We start from the raw sequence: 14,468 nt of genomic DNA, 5'->3' as shown, positions 1-14,468 counted from the left end.
TCAGTGAGTCAACAGAAGAAAGTTTTAATGAAGACAGATAAGAATAATAAATTAGATTTAGATAATAGGGCTGGGATTTAAGTTTTTCATTTATTATCTGTGTAACCTTATGTCCCAGTTTCCTCATTTGCAAAATCAGTGGGTTAGATTAAATGGCTCTGAGGTCCTTTCCAGCTCAATGCCTATTTTTATTTGGAAAATCTTTTTATTTACAAAACCCTGAGAGGCAAGTAGCCTAACGGCCATTATTACTATTGTAAGAATTAGGAAACTGAATGTCAGAGAGGCAACAAACTTGTAATATTCCACAAAAGAATTACTTGCAGAATCAATATTGAAACTGAGTTCTTAGGGTTCAAATGAACTAATCTTTCCAGTTTTTATATCTGAGGGGAAGACACCAAGAAGAACACAAGGGATTTGATTAATATGTCACTTATTTCACAAGTCGTCTAAAAAGGGGAAGGTAAAACGATCTCTCAGAATTATTTATTTTACTCACTTGGAAATACTTAGAGAATGTCAGAGTTAAGTGGGCCTTTGAGATAATGAAATATTCTAGAAATTAAAGAGAGCTGATTAGATATGGAAAAATATTATATAAATATAGATATAGATATGTACATATATATTCTTCTGTACAGTCATTGGGGGAATTTGTTTTGTGGGACTATGCATATTTATTATGTTTTTCTACTTTTTTATGAATGAGGGGATATGAAGGAGAAAAAATTATATTACTATTCATTTATTTTTTAGTAGAAAGTGGCCAGGGGATAAGATGCTCTCTATATGACATGTTACCTGCATATTCAGATGAAGTCATTGTATCAATAAACTGAAAATAACTCCCAAACAAGGACAGTTAAAAAGGACAATAGGTTGCTTCATATTTCTGTGTGGAACAGACTTATTACATTTATTCCTTAAGGGTATTACTACTGGCTTAATTCTGAATATTTATGATCAGACAAAGAAAGCAGACTATTTGATTTTATTGATCAAATTAACAATTTAAAAAAAGAAGGTCTAAAATGGCTTTCACACTGTAAATCTAGCTGCGGCAAAGTATAATGTTTCCATAGATAAAAATAGGGAGAGTAGGATTAAGTAGGTTTGGGAGAAAATGTGATAAATTTGATCATTTTAAGATTGAAGATACCTTTGGGCTATCCAGAATGAGACAGTCCATGATGTAGGATTAGAGCTCAGGAAAAACATAAGAGTTTGCTATGTAGCTTTCTGAATCACCTGCAAAGAGATAACATTGAACCTATGGAAGCTGATCAAGTCAGTAAGAGTGGAAATGCTGGGAGAGAAGAGAAGAGAGGCCATGACAAATCCCTGTATATGCCTGTGCAGTTTTCAGAGTGTGGATGATAAGTCAACAAAACAGATTGTGATGGAACAGAAAGAAGGAAAGCCAGGAGAGTAGTGCCATGGAAACTCAGAGATGAGGGAATGCCTGGGATATTGCAGTGATCAGCAATGTTGAAAATTTCAGAAAGAGATCAAGATGGATGGGGAATGAGGAAAAAAAAGACATTTAATTTAGCAGATAGGAGATTATTAGTAACATTTGAAAGAATGGTGATTATCCAAACAGTGCTCTTGTTTCTATGACTGCTCAGTTTTCTTAGCTTGAAATATCCTGCCTTCCTATTCTATCTGTAAAAATACCAGTTACAGGCTTAGCTGTACCAGATCTAAAATTATATTATAGAGCAGCAGTTACCAAAACTATTTGGTATTGGCTAAGGAATAGATTAGTTGATCAGTGGAATAGATTAGGTTCAAGGGATAAAACAGTCAACAAATATAGCAACCTAGTCTTTGACAAACCCAAAGATCCCAGCTTTTGGGATAAGAACTTACTGTTTGATAAAAATTGCTGGGAAAATTGGAAACTAATATGGCAGAAACTAGGCATTGATCCATACTTAACGCCGTACACCAAGATAAGGTCAAAATGGGTTCATGACCTAGGCATAAAGAATGAAATTATTAATAAATTAGAGGAACACAGGATAGTTTACCTCTCAGACCTGTGGAAGGGGAAGGTCTTTATGACCAAAGCAGAACTAGAGATCATTACTGATCACAAAATAGAAAATTTCGATTATACAAAACTGAAAAGTTTTTGTACAAACAAAACTAATGCAGACAAGATTAGAAGGGAAGCAATAAACTGGGAAAATATTTTTACAGTCAAAGGTTCTGATAAAGGCCTCATTTCCAAAATATATAGAGAATTAACTCTAATTTATAAAAAATCAAGCCATTCTCCAATTGAAAAATGGTCAAAGGATATGAACAGACAATTCTCAGATGAAGAAATTGAAACTATTTCTAGTCATATGAAAAGATGCTCCAAGTCATTATTAATCAGAGAAATGCAAATTAAGACAACTCTAAGATACCACTACACACCTGTCAGATTGGCTAAGATGACAGGAAAAAATAATGATGATTGTTGGAGGGGATGCGGGAAAACTGGGACATTGATGCATTGTTGGTGGAGTTGTGAACGAATCCAACCATTTTGGAGAGTAGTTTGGAACTATGCTCAAAAAGTTATCAAACTGTGCATACCCTTTGATCCAGCAGTGTTACTACTGGGATTATATCCCAAAGAGATTATAAAGAAGGGAAAGGGACCTGTATGTGCACGAATGTTTGTGGCAGCCCTTTTTGTAGTGGCTAGAAACTGGAAACTGAATGGATGTCCATCAGTTGGAGAATGGCTGAATAAATTGTGGTATATGAAAATTATGGAATATTACTGTTCTGTAAGAAATGACCAACAGGATGATTTCAGAAAGGCCTGGAGAGACTTACACGAACTGATGCTGAGTGAAATGAGCAGGACCAGGAGATCATTATATACTTCAACAACAATACTAGATGATGACCAGTTCTGATGGATCAGGCCATCCTCAGCAACGAGATCAACCAAATCATTTCTAATGGAGCAGTAATGAACTGAACTAGCTATGCCCAGAAAAAGAACTCTGGGAGATGACTAAAAACCATTACATTGAATTCCCAATCCCTATATTTATGCCCACCTGCATTTTTGATTTCCTTCACAAGCTAATTGTACAATATTTCAGAGTCTGATTCTTTTTCTACAGCAAAATAACGTTTAGGTCATGTATACTTATTGTGTATCTAATTTATATTTTAATATATTTAACATCTACTGGTAATCCTGCCATCTAGGGGAGGGGGTGGGGGGGGTAAGAGGTGAAAAATTGGAACAAGAGGCTTGGCAGTTGTTAATGCTGTAAAGTTACCCATGCATATACCCTGTAAATAAAAGGCTATTAAATAAAAAAAAAATACCAGTTACAAAACCACATTGCTCCAAGGAATCTTGGCATTTCCTATTGTACTTATTAGGTTTTACATGACATTATATTTATTTGTGTTTGTATCTTTTCTGGTGAAAAGATCTCTTGCCTTAATTTTTTTTACCCCACTCAAAGCTTCTCCAATATGATAGAATCTTAACAAACCTTGATTAAATCAAAGGAATAAAAATATTCCTTTGTATGAGTATGTGACATAAAACATAGGATGTAGAACACAGACTGTGTTGTAAATGTGACTTTCAAACATTTAAACATCAAATATCAGGAGTAGAAGGAAATCAGAATGGAGAGTGAAATGCAATGATAGAGATTTGTTCAAGATTACACAGTGATTGATTAGCATAGTGAAGATGAAGTCTCAGGTATCCTTATTCACTGAGTCAAGGATTTATAAGTGAAATAATTGAAAGAAAAAAAATGTATCTTTCTTCAATTAATTGGAATTTTGTTTAATTCTGCCACATTTCCTGGGACTGGGGGTATGTGGGAAGATCAATGCAATAGCAGCAGGGAGGCTGCAGAGATATGGAAGATTGGGTGGAGAGGCTGGGGCTGTAAGCTGGAATGTGTTCTGGTTCCCTTATTCTTCCTCCCCCACTCCCAAAGTATATCCACACTGAAAAAAGACAAACTTAATCTTTTTATAATTTGTCTCCTAGATACTGCCCAAGCTCAAGAAATACGAGTGGTAAGAAGAGCTTCTACTTTATCATTTTAGCACATTCCCCCATGCCATGGTGAAGGGGTCATTGATGCATGCTGTCTATTCAACATCCAGCCCTTAGTAGCACTATTCACCTAAAATCAAAGTTACTGTAACTTGGATAAGTCCTTTTCTCTTTCTGGGTTTCAGCTTCCTTTAGATTTAAATGGAGATATGGGACAAGTTGTTCTCTAATTTTTTATGTTGTGAAATGTCTTACAAGTCTGACATTTTATGTTAGAGGTTTCCTTCAAGCTCTGACATTTTACATTCTGTGCTCTAATGTTCCATATTCTGAGATCCTTTGCAGCACTGATATTTTTTGGTCTATGTTCTGACATTGTATCTTTTATATTTTGGGATCCCTTCCAGCTCTGACATTTTGTGTTCTGTGCTTGATATTCCATGCTTTATATTGTTTCTTCCACCTCTTATTAATTGGGTTCTATGCTCTTCTATGTTGTATTTTCTTAGGTCTCTTACAGTTTTGACATTCTTTGTTCTAAGCAAGCTTCTAGCTCTAACATTCTGTTTTCTTTGTTCTGAATTCCCTTAATCTATATTAGCTGTTCTAATATCTTTCCTAATTCTCCTATTGTGAAACTCAATGACATTATGAGCAATGAAGTAAACTTCAATGTTTATTTTCATTCTCTTATCAATGATCATTTTAGTGTTGTTTTGGGATTGTGAAAATCTGCTTGTTGATAAAAAGAACAAAAAATAAAGAAATTGAAAAAAATAGGAAAAGTTCTCTGAAATGGCTAGGAGCCTCCAAACTATGGAACCCAGAGCATTTCATAGGGTTTATTTCTATGCCTCAGCTTTAAGTGATGAGCTCCAGATTTCTCTCCATTGACAAAGTTTCATATTGATCATGGGATAGCTATCACTCAAGAGTCCCCATTTTTATAATATTTTGCTTTCTCCAATGTGATTGTTGCATATTCTCTTAGTTGAATCTCACAAGTCTTCCAAAGGATTGAAAGTTAGAAGTATTCCCTTCATACTATTGAAGAAGATACTGAAGTCCAAAGAGGGAAATATTGAATATTAGCTCAAAAGGACATGAGAATCCATTTATACAATTCCTTCATATATAAATGGGGAACTAAAGTGTAAGGAGGTTATACTAATGTGATTCTAAGTTATATTAAGAGCAGTATCCTGTCCAGAAAAAAGAAAAATGATAGTCCTACACTCTATTCTGGTCAGACTCCATCTACAGTATTTTTTATATTACAATATGGCAATATGTATTAGGAAGAGCATTGCTAACTGAAGCAAACAAGGGAAGGATGAGTGAGGCTGGGTCATGGAAAGAAGATTATGCCCTATAAAGATTATTTTAAGAAATTATAAATATTAACCTGAGTAAGAATAATTATTGAAAGAAAGTAGAAGTAAGAATAGTGAAGAATCCTTATAAAGAGGAAAATTTTGGCTCAATCTAAGGGGGTAAATTGATAATTAAAACTGTTATAAAGTGAAATACTCTGCCTTGGGAGGTAGAGAATTCCCCAGCAATGGAAACAGGTTAGTAGAGTTTTGACAAGCCTTTCTGGTAGTTGTAGCAGAGATTCCCTTTTAAAACTATTGGATTATTTCCCTTCTGAGATTCCTTCCAACTTTGAGATCCTATCACTATTGTAGAACAGTTAAAGATTTGCAAGAATAAAGGGTGATTTCCCACCAAGAATTCCATAGACTAATATGTGGTTGATCATAGGGATACAAAGGTAAAAATAAAGTTTTTGCCTCAGAGAACTTATTTTAGACAAATAAGTAACTCCAGAATCCACTGAAATGGAATAGAAAGAAACTTCAGAAAAAAGAGTGGTGCTAATAATGAGGGGTCAACAAAGTCCTCATGTGGAAAATCCTACCTGAGTTAAACCTTGAAGGAAGGTAGAAATGCTACAACAGTGTGAGAAAAGAAAACTTTTCAGGCCCTGGAAGCAAGCTTTGCAAAAATTTAGAGATTCTGTAAGATGTAATGTAGAGCCCAGGAACACCAGATAGATCAGTTAGAGGTATTGCTCATCAGGAAATATTCCATAGGCAAGGAACTATATTGACCTCATTATGGTGGAATCCATGGGCACAAATTCTTCCCAACAGATTCTTTATGGCAGCTTTGTGAGAGTTTATGGACTTTCCTAAAGGGATCCCTAAACCCACTAAAGATTTTCAAGTCAAGGTTAAATGAATTTTTTTCAGATACATTAAAGAGGGGAATTCATATTAAGGAAGTGACTTGCCTAGTGTTATAGGGCTAGTAAGTATATGAGGCTGGATATATAGTCCAGTCTTCCTGAATCCAAGCCTGGCATTCCATACACTGTGTGCCCCCTAGCTATATATAATCATTTTATGTTATCTCCCTCATTAGACTGTTGATGACAGCCCAGCTATCTACAAGCAGTCTTATCTCCCTACTCTTTGATGGCAGAGATTTTCTTTCTTTCTTTCTTTTTTATATCTTCAGTAGTTAATATATTGCCTGCCATATAGTATGTATCTGATAAATGTTTATGGTTGGTATAGCTCCCTCCAAGCTTTAAAGCTGTTAGCAGCTAGGTCTGTGATATAATAGGAAAATCAATCTGTTTTATTATTCTAGGTTAATTGCTCATCAATGAGGACTGGTATATGCACCAGACAATATGATCCTCTCTGTGGCACTGATGGAAAAACTTATAGTAATAAATGTGTATTCTGTGAGAACACTCGGTAAGTACTACCCATAACTTTCTTTAGAGATAACATTTTAAAGCTCAATGTGTTCATTCCCTAGAAGTGGGAACTTGAGGCAATCTTTGAGGTCATTTAGGTCAGAAGTTTTTAACTTGGCATCCCTTGGATGCGCCTCTGACAAGGGGTTACTTGAAAAACTTCATCAGGTCCATGAACTTGGAAGGGAAAATTTTTTTTCATCTTTATTTCCACTTAACTTTAAGGTGAAACGTCTCATCTCCTTCAGTTATGAAAGCAGGTAACCAACTGGAAAAGGGTCCTAATCTAGTCCCAAACCTTCATGTGACAAGGACCATGAAGGAAGGGGCACTGACTTGCCCAAGGCTTCCCATGTAATAAGGTACAGATATAGGATTCAATTCTGGATATGCTTGCACCTAATCCAGTGTTCTTTCTACTATTTGAAGATATCTCTATTTACTTATATCTGTCTAAATATGAATAAATTCCACACAATTACTTGGATCAAATCGACAATGAGAAAGGAATGAAAATGATATCATTTGGTCCACTACCTACAATTATGTCAAGGAAGAGTACAGTGTATAGTAAAGAGTTTTCATAAAAGTTCCCTTGAGTACATTTTATAACATGGGGTGGGGAGGGGGAAATAATCCTTATCTTGGAGCTAGGAAACATGGGATCTAGTCATAAGTCAGTTACTAACTTGCTTCATGATCTTGGGCAAGTCATATTCCTCTATATACCTAGATTTCCTCTTTTGTCAAATGGAGGATTTTGACCAGATGACCTTAAGTGCCCTTTCTAGAACTATCTAGAGAATGAGGTTTGTGTTTTATAATTTCCTTATCAGTAAGTCAGTACATGTTTCCTAAGGAGCTGCTTGTGCTCAGGTTAAGGATCTAAGGGTTAGTACATGGACTCAAAGTCATGGATCTAAATTCTGATTTCCCTATGTTGTTTGCTCTCTCAAAGAAGATGATGAATCTCACCGATGAAGCCATGGCATGCAAGTGAATTAGATTTAAGTGAGGGAGGGCTGTGCAAAGTCACCAATCTCACTTTCACCTTCAGAGTCATCTGGGTGCAGTGACCAGATTACTGGAGACATCTTGCCATAATTTGGTAGATTCCTCCTCCTCAAGGTTTCTTGATACTCTTATCTGGAGACACCAGATCATACATCTAATATAATAAAAAGAATCAGGAGAGCTAAATAACATGGTATATACTCATAGATTTTTTAATTGGTTAAACTCCTTGGTGCACTTTTAATCTCAGTCAAACTGACTATTTTCCTCACTTCAAATTCCATTTACTCCAGCTTTTGCATAGGATGGACGCTAAGCTTCAAACAATGCCCTTCTATTGTTCTGTTTCTTGGACAAGTCTTTTTTTTCAATTGTTATCTACTGTACAAGGTTAACTTTTCCCAATCCTCTGAGTGATTGAACTATTCTCCCCATTTCTCCAACAAATTAATTTGTGCTGGGTATACATTTTGTATTTCACTCAGATTAAGCTCCTTGATCACAAAAATTGTTTTATTTATTTATTTTTATCTTTAGGGCCTAGAACATAGCAGAAGCATAAGAAATCCTTGTTGTATTGAATTAAATTAAATCTGAAAGACTCTTTAAAATGTCGAATATCAGATTTGAAAGTGACTTTATAGACTATACAGGTCAACTACTATATTTTGAAGAAGAGGAAACTAAATTCCAGGGAAGATAATTTACTTGCCCAAGTCACAAAAATCATGAGAAAAAGAGTTATAATGCAAATAAGACCCACAATTTATTATTTACTACTGTTTCCTAAAGACTATCAAATCCTGGCCTCAGTTTCTGTCTATGTGTTTCTGGATAAGTCACTAAATCCTATTTGCTACAGTTTCACTGTCTTTAAAATAAGCTGGAGAAGGAAGTAACACAACTTTCCAATTGTTTATCCTTCATTCTCAAAGAGGACCTGTATTTTTATCACAAAAATCTCAAATGGGATCATGAAAGAATCAGACATGATAGAATGACTGAAGAGCAATAACAACAAAGGAGTTCAAAGAAAGGAAATGTCAGTGAATTGAAGAGAAGGAAGGGACAGGGGAAAAGGGGAGGCTTGAATAATGGATATGATGTGAACCAACTTGAGGAAAGGGAAGAACCTTCCATATTAAAGGAACAACTTGATGAAATGGCCAAGGTTTGTGCCTAGTGAAACTATGGAATATGAATGCTAAAATGGAGATTGAGGATTAAGATTTCAATTTCTTCCCTGCATAGGAAAAGTTATTCTAATACTTTCTCTAGCTTTGTTCCCTATTAGAAGCCTCATTCTTCTTGGTTATTGGGAGAGATGGGAACTACTTAAGCCTGATATACTATGCTGATCCCAGACTTGTGTCTCTCAATGTGAAGGATTTTGAAGAACTTACATTTCCTGGTGTGACATGGACATTCCAAGGGACTGATAGGTTTAATCCATTTATAAATCTTGCTCAAGGTGAATTTAGAACCATTTATTTTCCCATGGTCTAGCTAAATTGTTGACATGGATTTCCAATTTCATCAGTGTTGATGGGGGGGAACAAACAAAAATAATGTCACCTTAATTTTTAGAAATCCCCCAGGTTTCAAGGTAAAATTAACAACTCAAAAAACATAGAATGTCAGAGCTCGAAATGCACTTAGAACATAGAGCTTAAACACACATTTTCTTTTTGAGAAGAATCTCTAGGGAATCTTTGTGTAAAACCCTAAATTAAGGATTCTTAATTTCTTTTGTGTCATGAATCCCTTTGACAGTCTAGTAACACTCTTCTCAGAATCATGTTTCTAGAGACATAAAACAAAAAATAGGATTACAAATGAAGTGGAAATAGTGAAATACAAAGAGAAAATAGTTCACAGACTCAAGATTAAGAACTCTTTACCAGACTTTTTCTAACTAGTCTGATTGTAAAAATTCTGAGCCATAAAAAGTGATTATTTGTTATGCATCAAAAGTAATTTATAGTCCCTAAGCAAATTTGGTTTTATTGATATTCAATGTTAAGTTTTAAATATACATTTTTCTTTTTTTTAAAGAGTGGATAATACACAGGGAAGAAACAATATTTAAGTTGATTAAACTGAAGGGAGACTTGGATCCTAGCATAACAGTGGATTTAATTTATATGGGAAGTAGAAATTCTGGGGGAATAGAGAACAGAAAGAATGGAGGGACTCTGAGGCACTTCAAACCAATAATGGCCTACTGTTACATAATACCTCCAACATGTCAGGTAATGTGTTAAGCACTTTATGATCATTACCTCATTTAATCTTTACAAGAACTTTGGGAAAAAAAGTGTTATTTTTATTTTAAAAATGAGGAAATAGAGGCAAACAGATTAAGTCTCTTGTGTAAGGTTACATGGCTGGTGACTGAGGTTGAATTTGAACTCAGGTCTCCCAAACTCTCTACTTCACTCTTTTATCTACTATATCCCTAAGCTGCACTTGATCTTATCTAGAGGACAAAGATCAACCAGTAATGATACTGTTTGAAAACTCCCATATAAGTTTAATCTAGGGAACAGAAAATGAAAAGTGGTATGGAGAAAAGCACAAAAGAGAAGATATTAATCATTGTTTCTCAGTATTGAAAGGCTTGTTGAGGTAAGGTAGAAAGAATGTGTTTTGTTCTGCTTCAATCCAAAAGAAGGAAACAAAAGCAATGAGGAGAAATTGTCAAGAGATTAATTTTGGTTCAAAACAAAGGTTTCTAAAATAAAACAAATCTGATGGTCCATGAAATAGCTGATATTTTGATTCTCTTTTGTTTTCTAAGACCAGATTTTATATTCTGTTTTAAGGTTCCTTCTATCTTGTTCTTGACCTAATGTTCTATTTTGTTCTTGAACTAATAATGACTTTTTGGGCAGAGTTTTCATTCCCACTTCAAGATTTTGATTTTTGTAGTTGTAGTGACTCACAGTGTTCTATCTTTTCATTTCTTCTACAGAGGGAAAAAACCTCCTATCTGTCTCAAAAAACTGGGGAAATGCTAAGGCACCAAAATATCCTGGAGTCCCCAGGGGCCAGCACCATAACTGGCCAACCTGCTTCTTAAATAAATCGATGAGATTGATTCTAGTTATAAATTTATGTGATCTCTCTTGAAAAGTATTTTGCAGAAATAAAGTTGGCATATACATATACATATATATATGTATATATATACATATATATATATATATATACACATATATATGTATATATATACATATATATAATACTGGTCTCTGGGTCAGTTCAAAACTTTCTCTCTGTCCTCCTATTGTCTGTGTGGATTCAAGCTCTGTTCCTGACCTTCTATGTCTAAAGACATTTGAAATATTTCATGTCTTTCAGTGCTCCCTACATAGGAGAAATATCCCCATCATCAGTTATGTTTTAGGAATTCAAAGGATCAGAAGAGAGAAGTGACTTATTCAGTCATGCAGCCAGGTTATGAATGAGCCAGGGTTAGAATACAGTTCTTCAGATTGCCAAACCAAAGCTCTTTACCCAGCATTAATATTATCTTTCAAAGTTTTGCCCTGCAAGATGGGAAGATCACAGGACCCTATTAGTTTGGAATTGAAATAGCCTTCATAGACCATTTATTCAAATCCCTTTATTTTATCTTAAGTGGTCATTCTACAAGTGGAAGATGAGATAGATTCAGTTATTTGCCCAAGACCACACAGCTAGTACATAAAGATGAAATCCAAATTATGATTGTCTATCTCCAAATTCATTGATCTTTTCATTATACCACACTGTTAATAAGGACACTATGATAGAAAGAATATAAGAGGAGTCAGAGTTCAAATCTGGCTCTAGACACACACTAGCTCTGTGACTTTGGGAGATCACATAGTCCTGTCTGTCTCAGTTTTCTCATCTTTATAATGAGTGGAGAAAGAAATGGTCTGCCAAGAAACCCCAAAAGAGGGTATAAAACATTTGACACAACTAAAATGACACAATAACAGCAACAATCACAATAAAGGTTGTTCATTTGCATTTTGTTTTCTTATTCATTTTTTTTTCTTTTTAATCTGATCTTTCTTGTGCAGCAAGATAATTGTACAAATATGTTTACATATATTGGGTTTAACATATATTTTAACATGTATAACATATATTGGATTACTTGCCACGTAGAGAAGGGGATGAGGGGAAGGAGGGGAAATTTGGAATACAAGGCTATGCAGGGATCAATGTTGAAAAATCTTTTGAAAATAAAAAGTTTAATTTAAAAAAAGATAGAATCATCCAGTCTGAAAGAGAATTCAAATTGAAAACTCCAAGGAATATTGTACCAAAATTTCAGAACTATAAGATTAAAGAGAAAATACTGCTGCCAAAAGGAAACAATTCAAATATAAAGGACCCACAATCAGGATTACTCAGGACCTAGCAACTTCCACTTTAAAGGACAGAAGGGTCTGGGATGTAATATTCTGGAGTGCAAATGAGCTTTCATTGTAGCCAAGAATCAATTATCCAGCAAAATAAAGCATCATCTTTCAGGGAAAAAGATGGATATTTAATTAAATAGACAATTTTAATTTATTTTGATGAAAAAAAAAATAGAGCTGAACAGATAAATAGGTAATAAGGGAAGAAAAAACCCTCTTTTGGAGAAAGATTAAAAAAAATACATCACTTTATAGGAAGCTGAGGTGTATGCTTAGAGTGTATAGGTATAATTTAACTTTATTGTGATGATATTAAAATAAAACCAGGGGTGGAAAGGAAACTGTAATGGAAGAAAAGAAAATGGGAGTTTAACTGTAGTAAATAACATCATATGAAGAGACAAAAAGAAGTATTACAATTGAAGCAAAGAAGGGGTATGGGCATTGTTGAACCACAATCTCATTGAATTTAACTCAAAGAGAATATTAGACATATAAAGTCTGATAGAGAAACTTGTCTCACCATTTAGAGAAATAGGAGGGGAAAGGAGAAAGAGGAAAGGAAAAGTAATAGAAGGGGGAATGGAAATAGAAAAAAAAGGGATAAGAAAGGGGGAGGGATAAGAAAGGAAACTGGAGGACAAATTGGAGGAGGTGGTAGAAGCAATACACTAGGGAAGTGGGAATTGGGGAAAATGAAAGAGAAAAATATAACTTGAGGAATATCAGATGGTGGAAAATACAAGTTAGTAATTTTAACTGTGAATGTGAATGGAATGAACTCTCCCATGAAACAGAAGCTGAGAGCAGACTGGATTAAAAGCTAGAATGTTATGATAATGTTGTTTGCAAGAAACACATATAAAGCAGAGTGAAACACAGAGAGTAAAGGTAAGAAGCTGGATCAGAATCTATTTTCCTTCAGAATAAGTAAAAAAAAAATAAAAAATAAAAAAGCAGAAGTAGTTATTCTGATTTCAGATCAAGAAAAAGCAAAAATAGATCTAATTAAAAGACATAAAGAAGAAAACTACATTTTAGTAAAAGGTATAATGAAGTAACATCAGTACTAAACATATATGCATCAAGTGGTATAATTCCTAGAGGAGAAATTAAGAGAGCTATGATAAAAAATAGACAGCAAAACTATACCAGTGGGACATCTCAATCTTACTCTATCAGAATTAGATAAGTCAAACCACCAAATTAGCAAGAAAGAAGTTAAGGAGGTAAACAGAATTTAAAAAAAAGTTAGGTGTGATAGACCTTTGGAGAATGAGGATAGAAAGGAATATACTTTTTTATTTGCAGCTAATGGAATGTACTTAAAAATTGATCATGTATCAGAGCATAAAAGCCTCACAATCAAATGCAGAAAGGCAAAAATTGTAAATGCATCTTTTCCAGATTATGCTATAATAAAATTTACATGTAATAAAGGACCAGGGAAAAACAGATCCATAATTAATTGGAAACTAAATAATATATTCCTAAAGATTGAGTGGAGAAATAAGTCATAGACACAATTGATAATTCCATCTAAGAGCCTGACAAGTTATGGAATGCAGCCAAAGCAATTCTTAGGGGAAATTTTATATCTCTGGATGCTTACTTGAATAAAATAGAGAAAGCAAAAAACAAATATTGGGCATGCAAGTAAAAAGCTTAAAAAGAACAAATTTTAAAAAAACCCAATTAAATACAACTTTGAAGTTCTGAAAATAAAAGGGGAAATTACTAAAATTAAAAGTAAGAAAACTATTAAACTAATAAACAAAATTAAGAAATTTTCTAATGAAAAAACCAATAAAATTGATAAGCATTAATTAACTTGAAAAGAAAAAGAGAAGAAAAAAAGTCAAATTACTAGTCCCAAAATGAAAAGGATGAACTTTCACCAGTGAAGAAGATATTAGAGCAAGAATTAGGAGCTATTTTGGCCAACTGTATGCCATTAATTTGATAATCTAAGTGAAATGAATGAATGAATGAACAAAAATGTAGATTATCCAGATTAACAGAGGAGATAAATTACTTAAATAGTCCCATTTTAGAAAAAGAAATAGAGCAAGATATTAATCAATTGCCTAAGAAAAAATCTCCAGGACCAGATGGATTTACAAGTGAATTCTACAAAATATTTAAAGAACAATTAATTCCAATACTATGCAAACTATTTAGAAAAACAGGGAAAGAATGAGTCTTAAAAAATTCTTTTTATGAC

This window comes from Sarcophilus harrisii, chromosome 2 (assembly GCF_902635505.1).
Source record: "Sarcophilus harrisii chromosome 2, mSarHar1.11, whole genome shotgun sequence".
Classification (NCBI taxonomy): domain Eukaryota; kingdom Metazoa; phylum Chordata; class Mammalia; order Dasyuromorphia; family Dasyuridae; genus Sarcophilus; species Sarcophilus harrisii.
This window is presented reverse-complemented; position numbering follows the sequence as displayed.